This window comes from Macrotis lagotis, chromosome 1, assembly GCF_037893015.1.
Source record: "Macrotis lagotis isolate mMagLag1 chromosome 1, bilby.v1.9.chrom.fasta, whole genome shotgun sequence".
Taxonomy (NCBI): Eukaryota; Metazoa; Chordata; class Mammalia; order Peramelemorphia; family Peramelidae; genus Macrotis; species Macrotis lagotis.
The window spans coordinates 170,296,938-170,318,777 of record NC_133658.1 but is presented as its reverse complement, the minus strand read 5'-3'; the positions used below and the strand labels follow the sequence as shown (position 1 = coordinate 170,318,777).

The 21,840-nt window shown below is 37.4% G+C and overlaps 2 long non-coding RNA genes across 3 annotated transcripts in view; one reads left to right on the top strand and one right to left on the bottom strand.

Annotated features, from left to right (window-relative positions):
* LOC141504397 (uncharacterized) overlaps positions 1-21,840 on the bottom strand; it is a 164,258-nt gene that overhangs the window by 57,445 nt on the left and 84,973 nt on the right. The window lies entirely within an intron of this gene.
* Positions 6,076-11,941, top strand: LOC141514705 (uncharacterized). Its single transcript, XR_012476091.1, has 4 exons — positions 6,076-6,168; positions 7,201-7,332; positions 10,752-10,884; positions 11,861-11,941. It is a non-coding gene; the product is annotated as an uncharacterized LOC141514705 (long non-coding RNA).

The following is a 21,840-nucleotide window of genomic DNA, read 5'->3' as shown; positions in this document are numbered from 1 at the left end:
TCACCCTAGCCTTACTCAAAATTACATAGTCATTTGCTTAGGCATTGTTACAAATGATTGCTATGTGCCACACTTGCTTCTCTTTTTTTTTTTTCCGCCTTCAGATTTAGGCCTTTATAACATTTTTGGCCCCTGGGAAAATAAGTTTGTTGTCAGAGGTAGTTAACATAGGTTAGGTTGGATGCCCCAAGGTTCCTTTGTATCTCTATTTCTGAATTGAATTCAAAGAAAGCCAGTGCATTGAGTTTCAATCCTATTAGAAAAATTTGATCTATGATTTCCCCCGGGGGAGTAGAATTATGAAGCACCTGCATGTTACCATAATCCTCCCATTATAAATTTATTAGTATCAGATCTTATCAATGAAAACTTACTTAATGAAGGCTCTTTCTGAATAGAACATGAATACCAACTTCTAGCACATTCATCAGATAACTATTATGTTTTGAAACTTTTTTTTTAATCTCATTTGCTAGTTCATGACCTGTTCAATAGGCCATCTCTCTTTGCTTTGAAAGGAAAGAAGCAGAGAAAAATGAACCAGGACAAATGGTGCATGGCAGGAATTCCACTGAGGCTGTTAGAGATGTACATCCCTTGATCAGTATGGTGTCATAGGCAGATTACTTGTTGGATTCTATGTTCTCTAGATGGTTTGAAATGACAACTATATTTTCCCTTTCTTTCATTTGTCTATGATGACTTTCCCAGGGGAAAAAAATCCAACTTGCCAAAATATCCTTAATGAGCTCTTTGACCTATGGGGGAGGGTTCAAGCTCTGAAAATGATTTTCAGTCAAATGATCCTGAGCGACTTCAACTTTCCCTGTGGATATTTCTTTCATCAGTTTTCAAATAAACTGGAGAAGATGGACAGAGTCTTACATGTCTTTGTATCTCTGATAGAACTTTGCACATAGTTCCTCTGTAAATGTTTATTACTACATTGATATGTTATGATATAAATAAGGGCCAGTAATGAGCCCTGGATATCAAAGTTTTATAGGATGGGTGGTATTGTTATCCTTAATGCAGCTAGGGGAAGCTCTCAAAAGATACAGAATGGGTCCTATCCCTAGAAGAAGTGAATTGGGTGCTAAGAGTTTGGGTGAAAATTTTGTTTTTTCCTAAGTTCTTCATGGTCTGAATTGAAACATTACACCCTAGTGGGTATGCCTGAATTGCGTTCCTTTCTCATGACTTGTGAAAACTTGAATTAGTAGCCTCTTAGGCTTTTGCTTATATGATCAATACATAGGATTTTTGCTGTTTTATTCCTGCTATTTCAACAAGCACATTTCTTTTTTTTTTTAGTTTTTTTTTTTTTGAAAGGCCAAGGCCACACAGCTAGGTAATTATTAAGTGTCTGAGGCCGAATTTGAAGTCAGGTCCTCCTGACTCCAGGGTGGTGCTCTATCCAATGTGTCACCTAGCCACCCCTAACAAGCACATTTCTTTCCCATACCTGGGCTGCTTATACTTTGCTGAGGAGAGCATCTTGATTGGGCAGCAACCTAATATAATGGAAAGAACATTGAACCAGGAGTCAGGATATGTAGCCTGTTCTTGTGGCATTGCCACGTACTTGTTTAAAATTAGGCAAGCCACAGGATCATAGATGGTGGGACTTCAGACATCATCTAACCCAAACTCCTCAACTTTTAGAGATTGAGGGAACTGAGACTCTTAGAGGTGAGACAGTTTGCTGGAAACTGCTATCCAAGGTTTGAGATGGGGTCTTCAGATCCCTACTCCAGTATTCTTTCATTTAATTTCCATGGGCTTCAGTTTGCTCATCTATAGAATAGGAATTTTATACTACCTACTGACCCTACTATATTGTACAATGGGAGAGGTTTGTAAATAAAGTGCCATAGCAATTGAAGTGGTGTAGTAGTTGTCATCATTATTATTGTGTTTGTTATTATCATTATTATCATTATTATTATTATTATTATTATATTTTAGGTTTTTGCAAGGCAAATGGGGTTAAGTGGCTTGCCCAAGGCCACACAGCTAGGTAATTATTAAGTGTCTGAAACCGGATTTGAACCCAGGTAGGTACTCCTGACTCCAGGGCCAGTGCTTTATCCACTGTGCCACCTAGCCGCCCCTTATTATCATTATTATTGAGACTAACCTATTGTGAGACAGATTAGTTTCTATAGAAAAAGTATATAAATTCATGCATATTGTTGTTATTGTTCAGTTGTTTCAGTCCAACTCTTCATAACCTGCTTTAAAGTTTTCTTGGTAAAGATACTGGAATACTTTTCCTTTTCCTTCTCTAGCTTGTTTTTACAGATGAAGAATTGAGGTAAACAGGGTTAAGTGACTTGCCCAGGATTACACATCTACTAAGTGTATAAGGCCAGATTTGAACTCAGGAAGGAGTTTTCTTAACTGTAGGTCTAACAATCTATCCACTATAATACTTGCTACCTGAAAATTCACATATAAAAGAGAAATTAAATATGCCTAAGGTGTTAGGCACTATCCTTGCTACTTGGATATGACAAAAATTACCTGTACTTGAGAAGCATAATTATAGTCTCCTGAGGGAATGAAATATATTCATATCTATATTTAGATAGCTACATCTATGTACTTTTCTCTAAATATCTAGATGTAGATATTTCTGCATCTGGATAGCTAGATCTAGATATTTAAATTTAGCTACTTCTATAGCTAGATATCTTCATTTAGATAGATACATATCTATATCTTTATCTAGAGAGACATATCTATATAGGTTTTTATATCTAGATATGCTTAGATCTATATTGACATCAACACCAACATCATGACCTCAACATAGATATATGTAAAGATATATGCAAAATAAATGAACTATATCAAGTAATTTCAATATTGATCTTTGTTTGGTATGGTTATAAATATAGAGCTTATATCAGATTGCTTTCTATCAGGGGAGGAGGGAGGGAAGAAAGGGAGGGAGAAAACCTTTTTAAAAATGATTGGTTAAAAACTACCCTTGCATATAGATGGAAAAACAAGTAAATAAAATATTTAAGAAAAAGCAAAAAACAAAAACAAAACCCCCCACTCACTGAACAGTGGTGATAGTGCACATTTGATTATGACCTGAAGGGCTTGCATAAAATCAACAAGTTAATTTGGAATCAAAGATTGGAGTGTTTGGCAATTTACAATGGAGGTCTTCCATCCAACTCACTGAAAAAGACTCTCTCGGGTGGGGGAGGGAGGAGGGAGGAGGGAGAAGAGCCCCTTTCTCTCTGTATATCCCATTGTTGGACTCCTCTTTGTGAGCTTCAAAGATTACAGAGGATTGTTGAATTTCCCGTCCACATGAGCAGCATCCTCAGAACAGCTGATGGGAGTCCTAGATAGACTGAATTCCATGAGGATAGACAGCTTTCTGGCTCTACAAAAAAGCTCGGCAGAAAAATCACCACTACAATGTGGGGATTCTAGCAAAAGAACCTTTGGGAAATGTGTTACTTCATTTGCTACATGTGTTCTCTGAACCTGATTCCACTTCCCTCTAGACTGTATGTTTTTTTAAAAATTTTTTTATTTAAGGCAATGGGGTTAAGTGGCTTGCTTAAGGTCACACAGCTAGGCAATTATTATGTGCCTGAGGTCGAATTTGAACTCAGGTCTTCCTGATTCCAGGGCCAGTGCTCTATCCACTGCACCACCTAGCTGCCCCTCTGTATGTGTTTTTGATAGTGTGTAACCATCTTTTTTTTTGGGGGGGGAATGTTTTGTATCACTTGTTCCTCACCTTAGAAAACACTTTTTTTAAAAAAGGTAATTAAGGCTGATTCATTAATTATATTGATTGATAATCATGAGGGGAAGGAAGCTTGGGGAGGGGGAGGGGGCTTGTGATCTATAACTTTAGACATACATCCCACATCCTTTAGAGATACTTGAGGGAACCCAGTCTGATAGTGTGAGTGGGTTTGGAGAATAACTACATGTATGCTAACTATGAAACAAAGAGGAGGAATGTCACATTCGGAAACCGCTAGCAGGCCAGTTTATTTCGAAGGGACTGGGTACATGAAATAAGCCTGAAAAAAAATTACACCTGATTTCAGGCAAGATAATTTTCAAGACTGCCACCATAGTTTTTTATTTGTTTTTGTTTTCTCAGGGCAATGGGGTTAAATGACTTACCCAAGGTCATACAGCTAGATATTATTAAGTGTCTGAGGCTGAATTTGAACTAGGGTCCCCCTGACTCTAAAGCTGGTGCACTATCCACTGCACCACCTAGATACCCCCATCCACCATATCTTTTTAACTTCTTTATGCTGATGAGTCAGTTTATGGTTGTGAGAAAATGTTGGGCTATTAACTCTGCTGTCTGTAGTTTTTTTTTACATTTTTTTTGTAAGGCAGTGGGGTTAAGTGGCTTGCCCAAGGCCACACAGCTAGGTAATTATTAAGTGTCTGAGGCTGAATTTGAACTCAGGTACTCCTGACTCCAGGGCCGGTGCTCTATCCACTGTACCACCTAGCCGCCCTGTGTGTAGTTTTTGAAATGTATATTTTTTAGTTACAAGCTGCTAAAAAAATACAGGACTTAAGAATGAAATGACTGTTCTTTTCATCTGTCACAAGTGAAAAAGGGATTCCTGATTCTATGAAAAATCTGCACCACTCATTATTGTGTAACTTCAGAGCTCAATAGGTTCCCTTTAGTCTCTTTCCTTGACAATAGTCAACTAAAGGAACTTGATGAATTCAGTGGAAAGGACTGCTCTCCAAATAACCTTTCCCTCTCCCCATCTGACATGTGAGCTATAATTCTAGAGGATTCCCTCTTAGAGTGGAAGCCAGATAACATGCGTCATGTGTTTTAGTGGAAAAACCCATTGGACTTGGAGTCAAAAGACTTGGCATTCCTTCCTTAGCTCTATAATTTACTCCCTGCATGATCTTGATTAGGTCAATTAATCTCTCTAAGTCTTAGTTTCTTTATTTGTCAAATGGGAATGACAATACTTGTAATCACTACTTTATTTCTTATGAACATGAAATGAATACATGTAAAGTGCTTTTAAAGCCCAATGTTGTTTAAATGTTTTTCAGGTGTCTAGCTTGTTGTGACCTTATTTGGTCAATTCTTGGTAATGATACTGGAATGGTTTGCCATTTCCTTCTCTAGCTTATTTTACAGATGAGAAAATTAGTCAATCAGGTTACATAGTTAATTTGAATTCATGTCTTTCTAACTCCATTCTCTGATCTTGATGATGAGGATGAGGATGAGGATGGGGATGTTTGTCTTTCATTCTTGAACAAGAGCCATTCTCAAAGGGGAGGTGATGCCATAACAAGCACATGAATTGGATCTTAATGATTGGGATTTCCTCACTTTTTCCTCTGGAGTCATCTGAGTCCAATGGCCAGATATGAATCAGGGCAACTGAAGATGATCCTAGATGCAAAGCAATCAGGGTTAAATGACTTGTCCCAAGTCACTTAGCTAGTAAGGATTTGAACTCCTGATTTCAAGACCAGTGCTCTATCCACTTTGCCAACTAGCATCCTCGTATCCTCTGAATGTAGTTCTTATGAGACTCAACTTTATGTCTAGGCTCCTGACTAGTATTCCAGGCTTCTGACCTTGAAAAAGATTCCTCCCCTTCTTTTCAGTTCTCCTTAATGTATTTTCTTCTCCCATAAAAATGTAAGCTCCTTGAGGGCAGGGACTCTCATTCTTTTTGCTAGTGTTTGTACTCATATTCCCAGAACTTGGAAGAACTGAGATATTAATAAATGCTTGTTTCTCAATCAACCTAAAATGTTAAGAATAGTTTACCTTCCGGGGCGGCTAGGTGGAGCAGTGGATAAAGCACCAGCCCTGGAGTCAGGAGTACTTGGGTTCAAATCTGGTCTCAGACACTTAATAATTATCTAGCTGTGTGGCCTTGGGCAAGCCACTTAACCCCATTTGCCTTGCAAAAAAAAAATAACCCCTACAAAAAAAAAGAATAGTTTACCTTCCAAGGGTGGATAAATAGATTTGAATGTCTATATAGATAAAGCACTTAAATATTTCACTGTTTTCCAGTTCCTGTGCTGTGTACACAAACACAAGGAAACAAGACAGTCCCTACCCTTGAGGATCTCACATTCCAATTGGAGAGGATAACAAGTAAAGGGGATCTGGTAAGGGGAAGGGAACAGAGAGAGGGTTCAAGTAGAGCTGCAGGGCTGCTCTGTAGATAAGATAGAGAAGTACAAAGAGTGATTGATATTGGGAGTGAAGTGAATATGACCTCATAAAATGGTGGTCTGGGCTGAAGACTCAATAATCAGAAGAGCAAACCCCAGTTCTAGAGTTGGCGAATCAATCTATTTTTATTCTATTATTCTGTAGACTGCAGGTTCTACAAATTCAGACTGCCACTGACTCATTGTGTGACCTTTGATAAGTCAACTTTTTCACCTTAGGTCCCAGTTTCCTTGACTGTAAAAAAGAGACAATTGATCTAGATGGAGTCTGAGTAGCTGTTATTTTTTTTTTTTGTAAGACAATGGGGTTAAGTTACTTGCCCAAGGTCACACAGCTAGGTAATTACTAAATTTCTGAGGTCACATTTGAACTCAGATCCTCCTGACTCCAGGGCCAGATCTTAAAGGAACTATAGAGATCTTTTAGTCCAAAGTCTTTTTTTTTTTAGGCATATGAGGAAACTGAGGCCAAGGAAAGTTACATGATTACCATCAAGGTCACAATGATGGTAAATGTCACAGGCAGGATTTGAACCTAGGTTCTCTCCAACACTAGGGCCAGTGCATTTTCCTACCAACCTTATTCTGCCAACTTACTTTAAGAATCAGTCAATTGGGGGCAGCTAGGTGGCATAGTGGATAGAGCACTGGCCCTGGAGTCAGGAGTTCCTGTGTTCAAATCCAGTCTCAAACACTTAATTGCCTAGCTGTGTGGCCTTGGGCAAGCCACTTTAATCCCATTGCCTTGCAGAAACCTAAAAAATAAAGAATGAGTGAATTTCATAAGTGTGATTTTGGACAAGTCTCTCAATGGCATAGGTGATTAGAAAGGTGAGCTCAAGCTGGTGACTATAATTTCTGAGGATCACAGATTTAAGGGGGGGCATTTTTGAACTCTCTTACTTCCCCCTCTAACAACAACATATGTACCACTATCATCTGAAGCCACACTCATAATCTTTTCAGTTCCAATAGGGTCTATTAGAGCTTGGGCATTCCCAGAGGACTTCCACACCAAGATGGGTAACTGAAGAACTGTAGCTGACATGACACTGATAGAGGAATAGAGGGAGAATGCTCTACGGCTCTACAGGAATGGTAATCCTGATGTCTCCTTTAGTGTTTCTAATGTCCTAGAATAAAGATGAAGTCGGAATTTAATAATGACTTATTGATCATTGAATGAATAATGTTTCATTTGTATTGGAAAGGACAGAAGTAGGGGAAAGCACCCTGGTGACCTTTCAGATTCCATAATTATTCAGGAAGCCAATTTCATTACAAATGTTTTCTAGTGCCTTTAGGGCTATGCCTTTTGTTCTTTATCTTTTGATCCCTACTGTATCTCACACACACACACACACACACACACACACACACACACACACACAATATGTGTCCAAATCCTGTCACCTTGGGTGACAAATCACTCAAAGTCTCTCAGCCTCAGTTTCTTCAACTATAAAATGAAGGGGTTGGATTAGAATATCTCTAAGATCCCTTCCAGCTTGATGTCCAAACATATGGGTGCTAGTTTTGACTCTATCATTAATTATCTATACATCCTTGATTAAAAATCACTCTCTCATTCTGTTTTCTCTTCTAGAAAACAAGGAAGGTAGAGGTTCAAGGTCCTTTCCAGAAAGTCTATGATTCTAGGATGATTGCCATTCTTTGTGCATGGTACTGTGTAAATCAATCACAACTACATCTAATAAATACAAAACCCTAGCTCAACATGAGCTTGGGTGATTGCTAACACTGATTTAAGATTCAAGATAATGATAGAGCCTCAAAGTATTCATGTAGGAGAGAGAAAAAAGGCAAGGTAAATCACAATGTCTAACAGTGCCTTCCTTTTTCTTAATACCTATTTGATTTACTTTGATTTCATTATGGATTCTCTTTCCTATAATCTTGGCTTCATGTTTTTGTTTTTTCCCCTCTATATACAGATTTTATTCCCACAAGCATGTGTGTATGTTTAATATATTAGTCAAACACATATATATGTCAGAAAAAAGAAACAACCCAATCACAATCGTGGAAGATGAATGAACACCCATGAACTCTCCTCACAACAATCTGTACCAGTAATACATATCCCTGAGATGGCCTGTAAAGAGTAACTGAGGGATTGGTAAATGGAAATAAATAATTATCTACCACAGAATAAATCCTTTCTACTATCCTCTACTATCAGTTTTAATCAAAAGTGTAGATAGAAGAGGAAGAGAAAGGGAATGATAGGTCGAATTGGGTTATCTAGCAATCAGATTGGTCTGGTGGTAGGATACCAAAGGTCAGAATTGATTTCCAAATACAAATGAACTGTTTCTTATTATCTGCAAACTTCCCTATCCCTTTACTAATAGAACAGTGCCAATTAAAATAGTAATCTGCTTTTATTTATGCAGGAGAATCACATTTCCAGGGTCTTTAAGAGGATTTGTTCTGCTGTTAAAATGGTTATAATCATCCAGATTAAATGGTGATTCAGTAAATCCTGCCTCTCATAAATCAATCCAGAGAGCAGCCCGCCCACCTCCCTAAGTAACCCAGTGGCAGCGATGCGGGCACTTGGGTATTTGTTCTGTGAGGACAATCCTCAACCACTAATGATTACAATTAAATTAGGAATTGCTGCAAAGCTGGGCTTGTACATTCCAGAGTTCCTCTGATTCACACTTCCCATATGGTCTGGGGGAGTCGGGAAAGGACTAGTCACTCCCTGATTATTAGGATCATTAGCTTTTGATTTGAGATGAGAGTACTTGGTTTACAATATCCTAGCAGCTGGAATAGTATTAGGATGAAAAGCCTGACTTCCAAAGCCAAATTTTACTCAGATCATCCCCAAATGACTCTTATTAAATTTTTTTTTTTAATTTAAGGCAATGGGGTTAAAGTGACCAGTTTCACAGCTAGATATATTAAATGTCTGATGTGGGGTTTGAACTCAGGTCCTGACTTCAGGGCTGGTGCTCTATCCACTGTACCACCTAGTGCCCCCCCCCCCCACAATGATTCTTTCATTTGTTCCCTTTATAGTTATTTACCTGATAGAGTGGTGGCTCTGGAGGATTTCATCTATTTATCAGATACAGGTGATGGTATCTGAAGCTAACACGGCAGTTCTCATGGGCATTATCTGACCTCCAACCACTGTCTTCTCCTTGGCAATTCTTTCTTGCCTTGGCTTAAAATCCTGTGCTGGGTCAATGACAGAGCTTTATTTGGACCCTGCTCTTTTCTCTGCTCTTATTTGATGTTGTTAGCTTTGATGAAGGCAGACAAAGTCTTTCCATTTATTGATGGAGTAATTGTTATGTTTGGATAAACTGATCAACATCGGAATAAAATCCATTTACCTTTGATTTTCCAGCAGGAACTGGCTATTTAGAATCTAAAAATCTGTATTAGGGCATTAGAGGCAAACTTTAGGCAAATTGTGAAGCTTTTTTTTTTTTTTAAGATTTTGCAAGGTAATAGGGTTAAGTGGCTTGCCCAAGGCCACACGGCTAGGTAATTATTAAGTGTCTGAGGTCGGATTTGAACTCAGGTACTCCTGACTCCAAGGCCAGTGCTCTATCTACTGCACCACCTAGCCACCCCTGTGAAGCTGTTATTAAAGCTCATAATTTGCACCTGTATAGAACTTTAAGGTTTGTAGAATAGTTTACATAGAATCCTTTTGCTTTCCTCATTTTGTAGATAACAAAAATGGAGTCTGAAGGAAATGTGCTCATGTAACCAGTCAGATTCATGAAGCTTCTCTTTGGTTTGATGATGATGGTGATTACAACATTACTTAAGCACCTATAATATACCTGTCATTGTGCTAAGCTCTGGGGTTAGAAATAAGAAAAAGAACTACAATTCCTACCTTCAAGGAGCTTACAACTTAATGAGGGAAGAGAATATACAAATAGAAGCTGAAAAGAGAGGAGCCAGGGGGTGGGGGTGTGATGATCATGGTGGAGTTGAAACAGCAGACCACCTTGGTAGCAAATGGAGAGATGACTGGGATTTTGAGCCGTTTATAAAGAGAGGTTTTCCATCAGAGAAACAGATACCAATGAGGTATGATTTCAAAACTGAAGGAATGTTTCCATGATGATGAATACACCATCCCATCTCTCATCATCCCTCTCTATTCTCTCTTGGGTATCTATCTGTTCTGTGTCTTATTTTTCAATTCAATAAGCATCATTAAATGCTAGTGCTTGACACTAGACATATAAAGAATAAAAAGGAAACAGTTTTCTGCTGGGAGTGGGACTTAAAAAATGGACACATATAAGTAAGGACAAAATATAATCTCTCCTTTCTGTCATTTATCTCTCTCTCAGTCCCCATTTTGTGAAGGGGTATAGATTGGACTAAGGGTCTTCCAAGAAGTGATGGAGAGAGGAGAGACCCAGTAGTGAAAAGTAAAAGAAAAGAGAACTCACTCTCTCTCTCTCTCTCTCTCTCTCTCTCTCTCTCTCTCTCTCTCTCCCCTTCTTGCCCAACAGACATTAATGCTCTTCCTGGATGGGGTCAGCTATGGGCAAGTGACATCAGGAGTCTTCCACTAATGACTAGATAAGCTACTTGTTCACACCAGATCACCAGATTTTGTGCTTCAGCCTCCATGCTAAGGATGAGGTAAGCTCTTACTTTCATAGTATCAGAGTCTGTACCTGATTACAAGTCCTAAGGGAAATGAGTTGAATATCTTATTTTTAGTGAGGGAATGTTTCTGGGTTGTCCGCTTAAAACACTCATATATGTTACCTAAAACTCCTGGGTCCAGATCAGTCCTGGAACTGGGTTGGTCTTCTAGATTCTAGGAGATCAGTAGATTTCCAGTTACTTATGGGTATTTAGTATTATTTTGTTACTATGCATTGTCTCATTAAATACTACTTATTTACTTATTGATTCTATACTGTGGAAACATATATGAAACTTCATTTTAGCAAAACTGAAACTATATCTATCTATCTTTTAGGGACAAAAAATGATTTATTTAGGTATTATTGAGGTTAGCAGAATCTAAGAGAGAGAATGAATAGGGAATTAACAGCAGAAGCAGCAATAGCCACTACCATTAGGGAATAAATAGCATTAAGAGGGGTAAAAGAGCATGAGAATTTATTTGGGGGATCACACTACACAAGAGTGAGCTGGCTTCCCAAAGGGCAAGACTGCCAAAAAACTAGAAAATATTAAAAAGTAATTTTTCCCTTAAATTCCGCCCCCTCCTCCCAATATACTCAGAAAATTCTCTCAGAAAGGTAAATGACAGGTCAGGACAAAAAGAAAAAAAAAGGTCTTTCATTAAGGGTGGTACTGAATCTTTTAATCAAGAATACAATAACTTATTTATATCATTACCTCTTAGAAATAATTTGTAACAATTTGAAATAATTTAGTTATTGGATCCACTAAGAGTTGTCTACTCTTTACCTGCCCACCTAAGGGGATTAGTGAGCCAATTTCTAAAGGATTAAGATATCAATGGAAAGGAAGAGGTCCCTTTGAAGGCAAGGGAAGAAGTCTAGGAGGAATGTATTAGTGATTTAGTTGCTCAGTTCTAGAATATTAACCCAGATTCAATTAAAATTTTTTTTTTTTTCAGTTCAAGATTCCCATAAATATTACCTGAAAACTTCTTGGATCAGAGTTGTGTTAGAAGACATGATGGGGAAGGGAGGAGGAGACAATACAGTTGGTTAATGTTAAATTAAATAAATTAAATAAATTAAAATAAATAAAATTTAAATTAAATTAAATGTTAAATTAATGTTAAATTGGTTCTGATTGATTTAAACCTAAATCAGCGAGTCCAGTATTATTTTTATATTTTTTCTTTGACTAAGTGGAGTAAAAAAATGCTACATGAAGCATTCCAGCATGTGTCTGTTTTTAATAAATTGTAGTGCTTTAAGGTTTGCAAAGCATTTTACAAATAATATCCTATTTTATCTTTACAACTATCCTGTTGCTATTGTTTTTTCCATTTTATAAATAAGGAAATCAAAGCAGAGGGAGGTTGAGTGACTTGCCCAGCCTCACCCAAATTGTAAATATCTGAGACTGGACTTGAATGAAGGTCTTTTAGACCCCCAAATCCAGAACTCTATTCAAAGTATCACCTACCTGCCTCTTTTGTGGGACACCAATTCTATTATGTGAAGATCATGTGTTCGGCCCTTAGTGAAATAGAACACCTTCAAACAGACCATGGCATGGGTCAAGTGGGTAGAAACTTAGAGTGAAGTTTTTACAGACAAGAGTGTTACAGCCCCTTAATGATGAACAGAGTGGAAGAATCCTAGATTTTTCATAGTAAACTTAGAGAAGATGGTGTTTCTGCTCCAAGAGAGAGTGAACAAACTGCCAAGGTGAGCATTAGACCACCCAGCCAGTGGCCATTAGCACCACCTGGTGGTCACAAAAAGCATGGACAGAGGAAACTACTTTTAGAAAGATTGAACTAATGAGGGTCTGGTAAGGCCCCAAAGTCCTGGTTGATTGTGGTATTTGCATCTAAATGCTGGTTCAACCTAGAGACCCTTAAGCCTGATTGGAATAAAATTGTAAAGATGGTAGTGGTAGGCAGTGAGACGAGTGTTTTTAAACAGGAAGTGTTACCTCTTTAAAATTACACCAGGTAAATTGGCCAAATGCTCAACCAACTCATAAGGTTCTTTATAGAATTGTTCAACTTAACAGTCTTTGGATTGGAAGATCTTCTTTCATCTAATATGTTACTTGTAAAGCTTGAAAATGAAGCATTGTTTTGATATTAGGGGTCGTAGCTACATCTTTCTTCATTGGCTATGCACCTTTTCATTTTCTTCTGTTGGAATAGGTTTATTTGTTATGGTACTGTTGAGGCGTTTTTTTGCTCTTCTTTGTGATCACTTTGGGGAGCTCTGGGCAGCTAGGAAATCTCATGGAAATGTTCTTCAGGTTCTTGATGACAATAACCCACAATGAATATCTTTCATTGATATTCTTGGGATCATCAAGATTCCAGGTAAGATTGCCTTGACTAAGCAGATCTAGAACTTGAAGTTCAGATGGCTATGGACTTTGGTACTAGTGAGTGATTAGTATCCTCCAGAAATTTATGAAATTCTTCTCACAGTCATAGGGGCATCTAGTTTTATAGTCTATATAGCCTTATAAGCCTTTATGGCCTTAACTATTCTCCTTGCCTTTGGTGTTCATTATTGGGGTTTCATGTGACTTCTTGTAAAATATATTGCCATTTTGTCTCTTATTCACCAACAACTAGGTAAGGGACAGTCAAAGAGGAGGATCTGAGAAAATGCTGTTGAAGTTAGAGTTAGATTCTCTCTTCCATGGAGGCTGGTCAAATTTTCATGATATCAGGCCAAGGTGTGAAATTATGGGGGGCGGTGCAGGGGGAGGTGGTGGTGATCCTTCTAGGGACTGAAATTTGACCCTTTTCTGGGGCTTAGGATAGTTGTCTTTACTTTTTGAAATGTTTCACCAGAAGTGAAGTCCTTCAGTCCTCAGTCTGTTTGAGATGATCTTAAAGATCAAAGTATCAGGGTGTAGATGAGATTAGTTTTCTTATCTATGAGAATTCTAGTTTATATTCATCATGTTCATCAAACCCTGAATTCTTATTAATTAAAAGATGGTGGGTTAGTCACTTCATCTCCCTGAGTCTCTGTTTCTCTATCTGTTAAATGAGAGGGTTAGATAAGATGACCTCTGAGGTCTCTTCTAGTTCTCTTTCTTGAATCCTATAAGAATTTATACCTAACCTGTGTTTGGTCAGGGCTTTGGGTTCTGAATTAGTAAATTCCTGACCATGTTATGCTTCCCTAGGACTCCTCACACTTCTCTACTCCTCCCATACTAACTAGGGTCCTACACTATGATAATTCAACATATTAAAAAGTTCAAGAGACATAGTTTATTGGGTAATTAATCATCTTATTAATTATGCTAGTATATTATTAACTAAAGGATGGTCATTTGGCTATCTCTCTTAGACCAAAGACCCCCATGAAACCCACTCACTGTTTATATGCCCTTGGAAGAGTGGGGGATCCTGAGGAAATCAACTCTAATTGGTTCACAAGTAATGAGAAGAATGAAGATTCTAAGGAGAAGGTTGGGGGACATGACTAGGATCACTCAGCTTTGGTCAAAGTTAATTATCCACATTCATCTGACAAAAAGGAGAACCCACATTTTCTCAGACCTGTCAGAGCAAAATACAATTTGCTGGAATCCATCAATTCACCCAACTTTATCCTATGAACAGATCTGAGTTCTTCCTCTCAATATGAGCCCTGCATTTCAAAGTCTATCTGAATAACCTACAGGGGCTAATTTCTGAATGAGAAAGTAGAAAAGGAGAAAAACCTTGGTCCTAAATCACCAATTAGTTATTAAAAAACAAGAGAAAAATAATATTCTAGATTGTATTTGACTTTCCAGACCCTAGAAAGGGTTGCTTGATCAGTTTTCCACTAATCTGATAGCTGAGTGATAGCTGTCACTCTCTTCCCTAAGGGAGAATCGAATTGAGTGGAGTGAGCAGGGTCAAGTTGTCATTACCTTGTTTAGTGAAGAGAAGGGGCTTTTCCCAAATTCTAATAGAATAAGACTTGTGGGAACTGACATCACAGAAGTGTATTCATCCTTTGGATGTGAAGCAAGTGAGGAGTGAGTTATATTCAGAAAATTCCATATCTTTGGATTTGGAAATTGAAGCATTGATGCCAATAGATAGAGTGAATAAACATAGTTACTTACAAGTAGAGGGAGGATGATAGGGGTTTACATTTAGTCTGTGGCAGAGCCATTGGGGACTTGGGGAAAAGGGCTGGAGATAGGTTGAATCTAAGAAAATTTTTCTTGATCTCAGTTTCCTTTTGTAGAAGCAGAATGAGAGAGCAGGTGTAGATAATCATAGAGGCAAGCCAAGGTGTCTACTGCAGAAGTGTCAAACATTGCTGTTAAAATATATTCTAATGCACTAGAACCACATGACATTGTAATTGGGAAATTTTTTTTTAAAAAATAAGAATATAGTAGAATGCAGATTATATGTGATTAATATGATAATTAGGTATTGCAATCTAATGAGGGAAGACAGAACCAGAATGAAAGCTGAAAAGAAGAGCAACAGAGAAATGTGGGGGGTGATGTACATACAGGAAGATGATGAGATGATGATGGTAGAACTGAAAACAATATTTAATTTTCTAAGTTAATATGTGATTTTTTTAAAAAGTCAAGATATTGATGGAAAGAATTTTAATGTGTGGCTTATTAGACTTCATTTCTATTTTAGTTTGAGATTGTTGGTATCATAGATAGAACCCTATTTTGAATCTGGAAGACCTGAATTTCTAGATAAGAAAACTGCCTCTACCAGTACAGAGTAGCTTCTTCTCTTTAACTTTATAGAGAAGTTAAGTAGTTTTTCCAAGATAATATTAATTATATTAGGAGAGTAGAGACTTGAAATCCATGGTTTCACCATGCTCTCTGGAATGCCTGATCCAAAGGTAAAAAAAAACTTGCTTTTATTTTAAATATTTTCCTTTTTTTACACTTTCCATCTTTTGTCTCTCCCTGAGCCCTGGTTCCCTCCTAATGATACAGCCTTTCTTGCCTACCCTTTCCAGCATAAGTAGCATTTTCACTCATTCCTTTGGCTTACTGATTGAGGTGGGGAAATTGGAATACTTCTTGCTCCTCAATGCCACTTCTGGGTTGTCCCTCAACCAACATCACTCAGTAATGTCTTTTCCATTGAAGTGTTCTCAGTCCATGAAGATAACCCAATCAAAAGTCAGGTAGTTTTAACCTACCGATTTCAAGAACACTGCCCTTTATCCCACAGTGGACTTGGTACTTGGTTCACATTCTTTCTCTCTTCCCCTTTCTCTCTTGCCCTTATACTATGACATTTCAACATTCATATTGATACTCCCTCAAACATTTTAACTTCTCAGTTCCTCAACTTACTCTTTTCACTTGACATTCATTCACAGCCATCCATGCTACACATGGAGATGATTATACCCTTGATCTTGCCATCACCCCATATTCAAGTAGTCAGAAATTCCTTTATATGATCATATCTCTTCCTTGCAACTCCAAACCAGGTTCTTTATCTTTCAGTTCTATCCCTTGACCTCTAATTTCTTTTCTAGACCATTCCCCTTTTACTGACTTTACTATTCTCCCTTCCTCATCTTAACTGGTGAGCCAGTTAAACTCTATACTGTCTTCTTCTCTTGAGTCCTTTGCCCCTTTATCTGATTGTCCTGTCAAGCTTCAGATATGGATTACTTCCACTATAATTTGTCTTTACTCTTACTCCTATGCTGCTAAGCAAAACTAGAGAAAATCAGGAAACTGTTGAATTGATTCACTACAAATTGATGTTACCTAATCTCAACTGGGCCCTCACTGAGGCAAGACAATACTTCTACACATCCCTAATTGACTGACACTCATTCACTACAATGGCTTTTCCAAACCTTTTCATCTCTCCTCAACTTTCTATTTCTTCCTTTCCTCCACTAAGCTAAGAACTTTACTTCATATTTCAGTAAAAATATCGAGGCCATTTGTAAAGAGCTCCCTCTTCTCTCCTCTTCATAGCTCACCACTGAGATTCCTTTTGCAACTATCACCTCCTTTACCCCTGACTCACATGAAAAACCCTTATACTTAGCAAGGCTACCACCCTCAATACATATAGGTAATCTCTTTCCATTCCATCTTTTCCACAAGATTACTCACTCTGCCATCTTTATTCATTCACTTATTTTTAATCTCTTACTTCGTAATGGTTTCTTCCGTTATTTCCTACAACTATGCTCTTTACTCCCCTTCTCCCTTCAAAAACCTCCACAAACAAACACAAAAACAACCCTTACTTTATGGGTTCATCCCTGAAAGTCTCATCCTATATCTCTCCTCTCTTTTAAGAAGGCTATCTATAGTTGATGCCTATACTTCCTTTCCTCTTATTCTCTTAACTCTATAATTTGGCTTCTGATTTCATCATTCTACTGAAAATGTTCTCTTGAAAATTATCAATGATTTCTTATTTGCCTGATTTCTCCACTCTCATCCTTCTTGACCTCTCTACAGTATTTGACACTGTTTGATTATGTTTTTCATGATATTCTTTTCACTCTGGGTTTCCCTGTTCTCTCTTGGTTCTCCTTCTGTCTGATGACTCCTCAGTCTCCTTTGATGGCTCTTTATAAAGATCATGTCTGTTAATGGTAGATGTGTTCCAGTTCTCTGTCCTGGGTTTATTTCTTTTCTCTCTCTATAGCATTTTGCATAGTGATGTCTTTAGCTCCTGTGGATTCAATTTTCATCTCTATACTGGTGATTCTCAATTCTCATATCATGTTGCTGTTGTTGTTGATGATGATGATGATGTTTATCCTTAGTTCTTGAAGAATACCATGACAGCAAGAAGAGGATGCCATGACATACATAGGAATTGAACTTGAATGAGTGGGTGCTGCGCTAAGTCACCAGTTTCATGTTCTCCACAGGAGTCATCTGGGTCTAGTGGTCAGATATGAATCAGGATGACTGGAAATAGTTCTGGATGTGAGGGGAATCAGGGTTAAATGAGTTGCCCAAGGTCACACATCTAGCAAATGTCTGAGGCCAGATTTGAACTTAGATTCTCCTGACTTCAAGGCCAGTGCTCCACCCATTGCCCCATTTAGCTGACCTTCATCACCTTTAATCTCATATATCCAACATCTTGAAAAGAATATCCCATAGACATTTTAAATTCAACATTTCCAGAATTGAGCTCATTATCTTCTCCAAATTTTTAACTTTTGTTACTATTGTTAAGTATTTTGTTACTATTAAGGCAATATCCCTATAGTCACCTGTTTATATAAAGTAAAACTTTAAGGTTTACAAAGCAATTTAGAAATATGATAACATTTGAGCTTCATAAAAATCCTAGGAGATAGATGATATTTTTATTTCCATTTTACAATTGAGGTGGGCAGAGGTTCAATGATTTCTTCAGGTCCATATAACTAGTTAGTGTATGAATCTGGATTTAAGTGAAAGCCTTCCTGACTCCAGGTCCAGCTTTATCCACTGTGCCACCTAGTTGACCTTCATCTACCACTATTCTCCCCTAGTATCTTTGAATTCTACATTTACATTCTAAACTGGTTCATCCTTGGTTGACATCTTTCTTTGCTTGCTAAGGGGATCCATCAATCAATTCATCAATTAACAAGCATTTAATAAGCACCATGTACTAAGTAGCTTGCTAGGTTCTAGGGTTACAAAAACAAAGAGTGGAACAACTCTAGTCTCAAAAGGCTTACATTTGTAACTAGATCAAAGATTTTCTAGCTAACATAGTTTTTGCAATCTTTTGGCCTCTTTATTGTAACAATTGCTTGCCATTATATCATCATCATCATCTTTATCATCCTCACCAGAATTTATATCTCTTTAAGGTTTGCAAAAGCATTTTATTTTTAAATTCATTTTATCCTCACAAAACCTTAGGAATTAGATGATGATGATGATGATGATTATCCTCATTTTACAGATGATCCAACTGTGACTGAGAAGTTGTGACATGTCCAGCATGATATAGCTAATAAGTCTAAGATTAGATTTAAATGAAAGTCTTCCTGACCCCAGGTCTAGCATTCCAGTTACCATAGTTTCTCTCATAGGAAATGGTAAAAATGAAAGTCACAATATTTGACATGTGGAATATTTGTAAGTGGTTAATTTTGTGATTCAAAACTATAGTGAGTGAAGGGTTCTGGAGCCTAGAGTTGGGAAAAGATTGGGAGATGGGTCTTATTTTTAAGGATGAGTAAGAATGGACCATAAACTGAAGCATATGAGAAGAATATCAATCTGTTTTTAACATAGTCAGGAAGATAAATTCTCTTTGAAAAGTCCCTTACCACCTAGACCAGAAAGTCCAAAGGATCTACTTTGGTCCTGTTGCAAAGCTTACTTATGAAAGGAAATGTCTTAGATTGAGCAGGCATTTCTGAGAATCAGAGAGTAAAAAAAAAAAATATGTGCTAGCTATTGCTTATAGTGTCCTCTACCCAATGAGACCCAGATTACATATTGGCAATGAATTATATTTTCGCCTCCAAAAAAATCCCCCCAAATCTCCTTCATTATCATTGGTCTGACTGATGTATTGGAAATTTCTTAGATTTGGGGGAGTGACCTCTGTCCTTAAGAGGCAGCTTGGTCAATAGACTTGGAAGCAAAAAGTCCTGGATTCAATTCCACTCATGTTCATAAGTCTAGTCCCTTCACCTCTTGAGTCTTAGTTTCATCACTTGTGTGACTATAAGCAAATCACTTCATCTGTATCTTGGATCTGTCTTTCCATTTATTAAATGAGGGTAATGTTACCCACTGTACCTATTAAATAAAACTGTTGTCAGGGTCAAATGAGATAATTAATGTAAACCACTTTGCTACTGTTAATGCACCCCCTAAATGTGACTTATTGTTACCATCATCAAAGATGAATCAAGACCTGACAGCTATACTTCCTCCTACTTCATGTTTATAGGTAAACTGGAGATAAAGGTATTTAGAAAGAATGTGTTTTATTTCTATCTGCTTTTCCTCAACTTGTTCCTAAATAAATTTGCTTTCAATTGTGGAGGGGAATTACCTGCATTTGTTCTTGGTCAGCAGTAATGTAAGCAGCAAAAGCAGATTAGGGAAGATTGAGAAGAATTGGTTTGGGTATTGGGAAATACCCCATTCTACCTTCCCATAGTAGAAAAGACCAATATCAAGAAGATTCCTGGGGCCCACTCAGATTGGATCTTAATTTCAGAGGCACTAACTCAAGAACTGGTACTTTTTAAAAATGAGAAATAAAACTTTTAGAAGACTTTTAAAAGAGCTGAATTTTATTTTACATATATATATATATATATATATATATACGTATAGTTGTTTTTTCTGTTTGATTGTCATAATGCATATGCTTATGGCTTGTCTTTTTTTTTTTTTTTTTTTTTTAGTTTTTGCAAGGCAGTGGGGTTAAGTGGCTTACCCAAGGACACACAGCTAGGTAATTATTATGTGTCTGAGGCCGGATTTGAACTCAGGTACTTCTGACTCCAAGGCCAGTGCTCTATCCACAGAGTCACCTAGCCAACCCTTGTCCTTCATTCTTTTTTTTTTTTTTTTTTTTTAGATTTTTTGCAAGGCAAATGGGGTTAAGTGGCTTGCCCAAGGCCACACAGCTAGGTAATTATTAAGTGTCTGAGACCCGATTTGAACCCAGGTACTCCTGACTCCAGGGCCGGTGCTTTATCCACTACGCCACCTAGCCGCCCTGTCCTTCATTCTTAAAAAGGACCATGACATAAGGGAGATAATGCCATGACATGCAAATGAATTGGATTTAAGTGAGGGAGAACTGTGCAAAGACACCAGCCTCACTTTCTCTTTTTGAGTCATCTGGGTCCAGTGGTCAGATAAATAAAGATCAGGATTATTATTATTATCAGGCCCCCAATGCAATAGGAGACCTTGACTTTTTTGAACTAAAATTTTCAAGAGAACAAGATGAATCAACACACAAGTACAGACTCACTTGTTTATGTCATTTAAAATACCCACATGTATTCACTTAAAAAACTTCATGTGGCACACAAGCTGCCACTGGTCAATCTTTACTTGAGATTATCTCTAAAGCTTCTTTTAGCCTGAGTATTTTATGATCTATGAGACAGAGGGAAGTTCACTCTTGGAGTATGTAAGCTTGAAGTGAAGCTATGTCAACAGGCATTAATTATTAGGGGACACTTGTGTGCCAGGAACAAAAGGACATAACTCTTTTCTGATTTCTAGGGCTAAGGCTCAAATAAAACAATCAGTTTTTAATGCTTTGGAGAATTATTCACCAGTGAACTCTTGCTTATATGCTCAAAGATTTTTTACTTTGGAATTATTTATGCCTGTTTTGTATACCCAGTTCTAGTTGGGCAGTCAGGACTGTGAATTATTTTTTTCCTTTCAGGTTTTATTGATGTGTTTTGTTTTTATTTTACAAACATTTACAAATTATCCTCACTCCACTGGGTCTCTTGTGACAAAGTAAAACACTTAAGCAAAACTATTAAGGTGGTGATGTCATGTGAAAGTGCATGCAACATTCCACATCTGTAGTGCCCCCCCACTCACACACCCTCCTCTCTATTTTTTTTAAAATGAAGAGAAATCTGTTTTCTTCCTTCCTCCCATTTTATACTCCATTGGAAAAAAACAAAAGAAAGACAAATATTTTGTGACAAGAATGCATAGTCAAGGAAAACAAATTTCCTCAATGACTGAATTCTCTTTCTCTGTGTGTTTTTGTCTCTGTCTCTGTTTTTTCTCCTATATATCTATATATATCTATATATATCTATATATATATATTATAAAATAAATTCCTTTAGCAGCCATGTACTATATATATGATATATAATACATATGAGGCTATATGATATATATGAATATATGATTATATAGATGATTATAAAATATATGACATAACTATAGGACATTTAA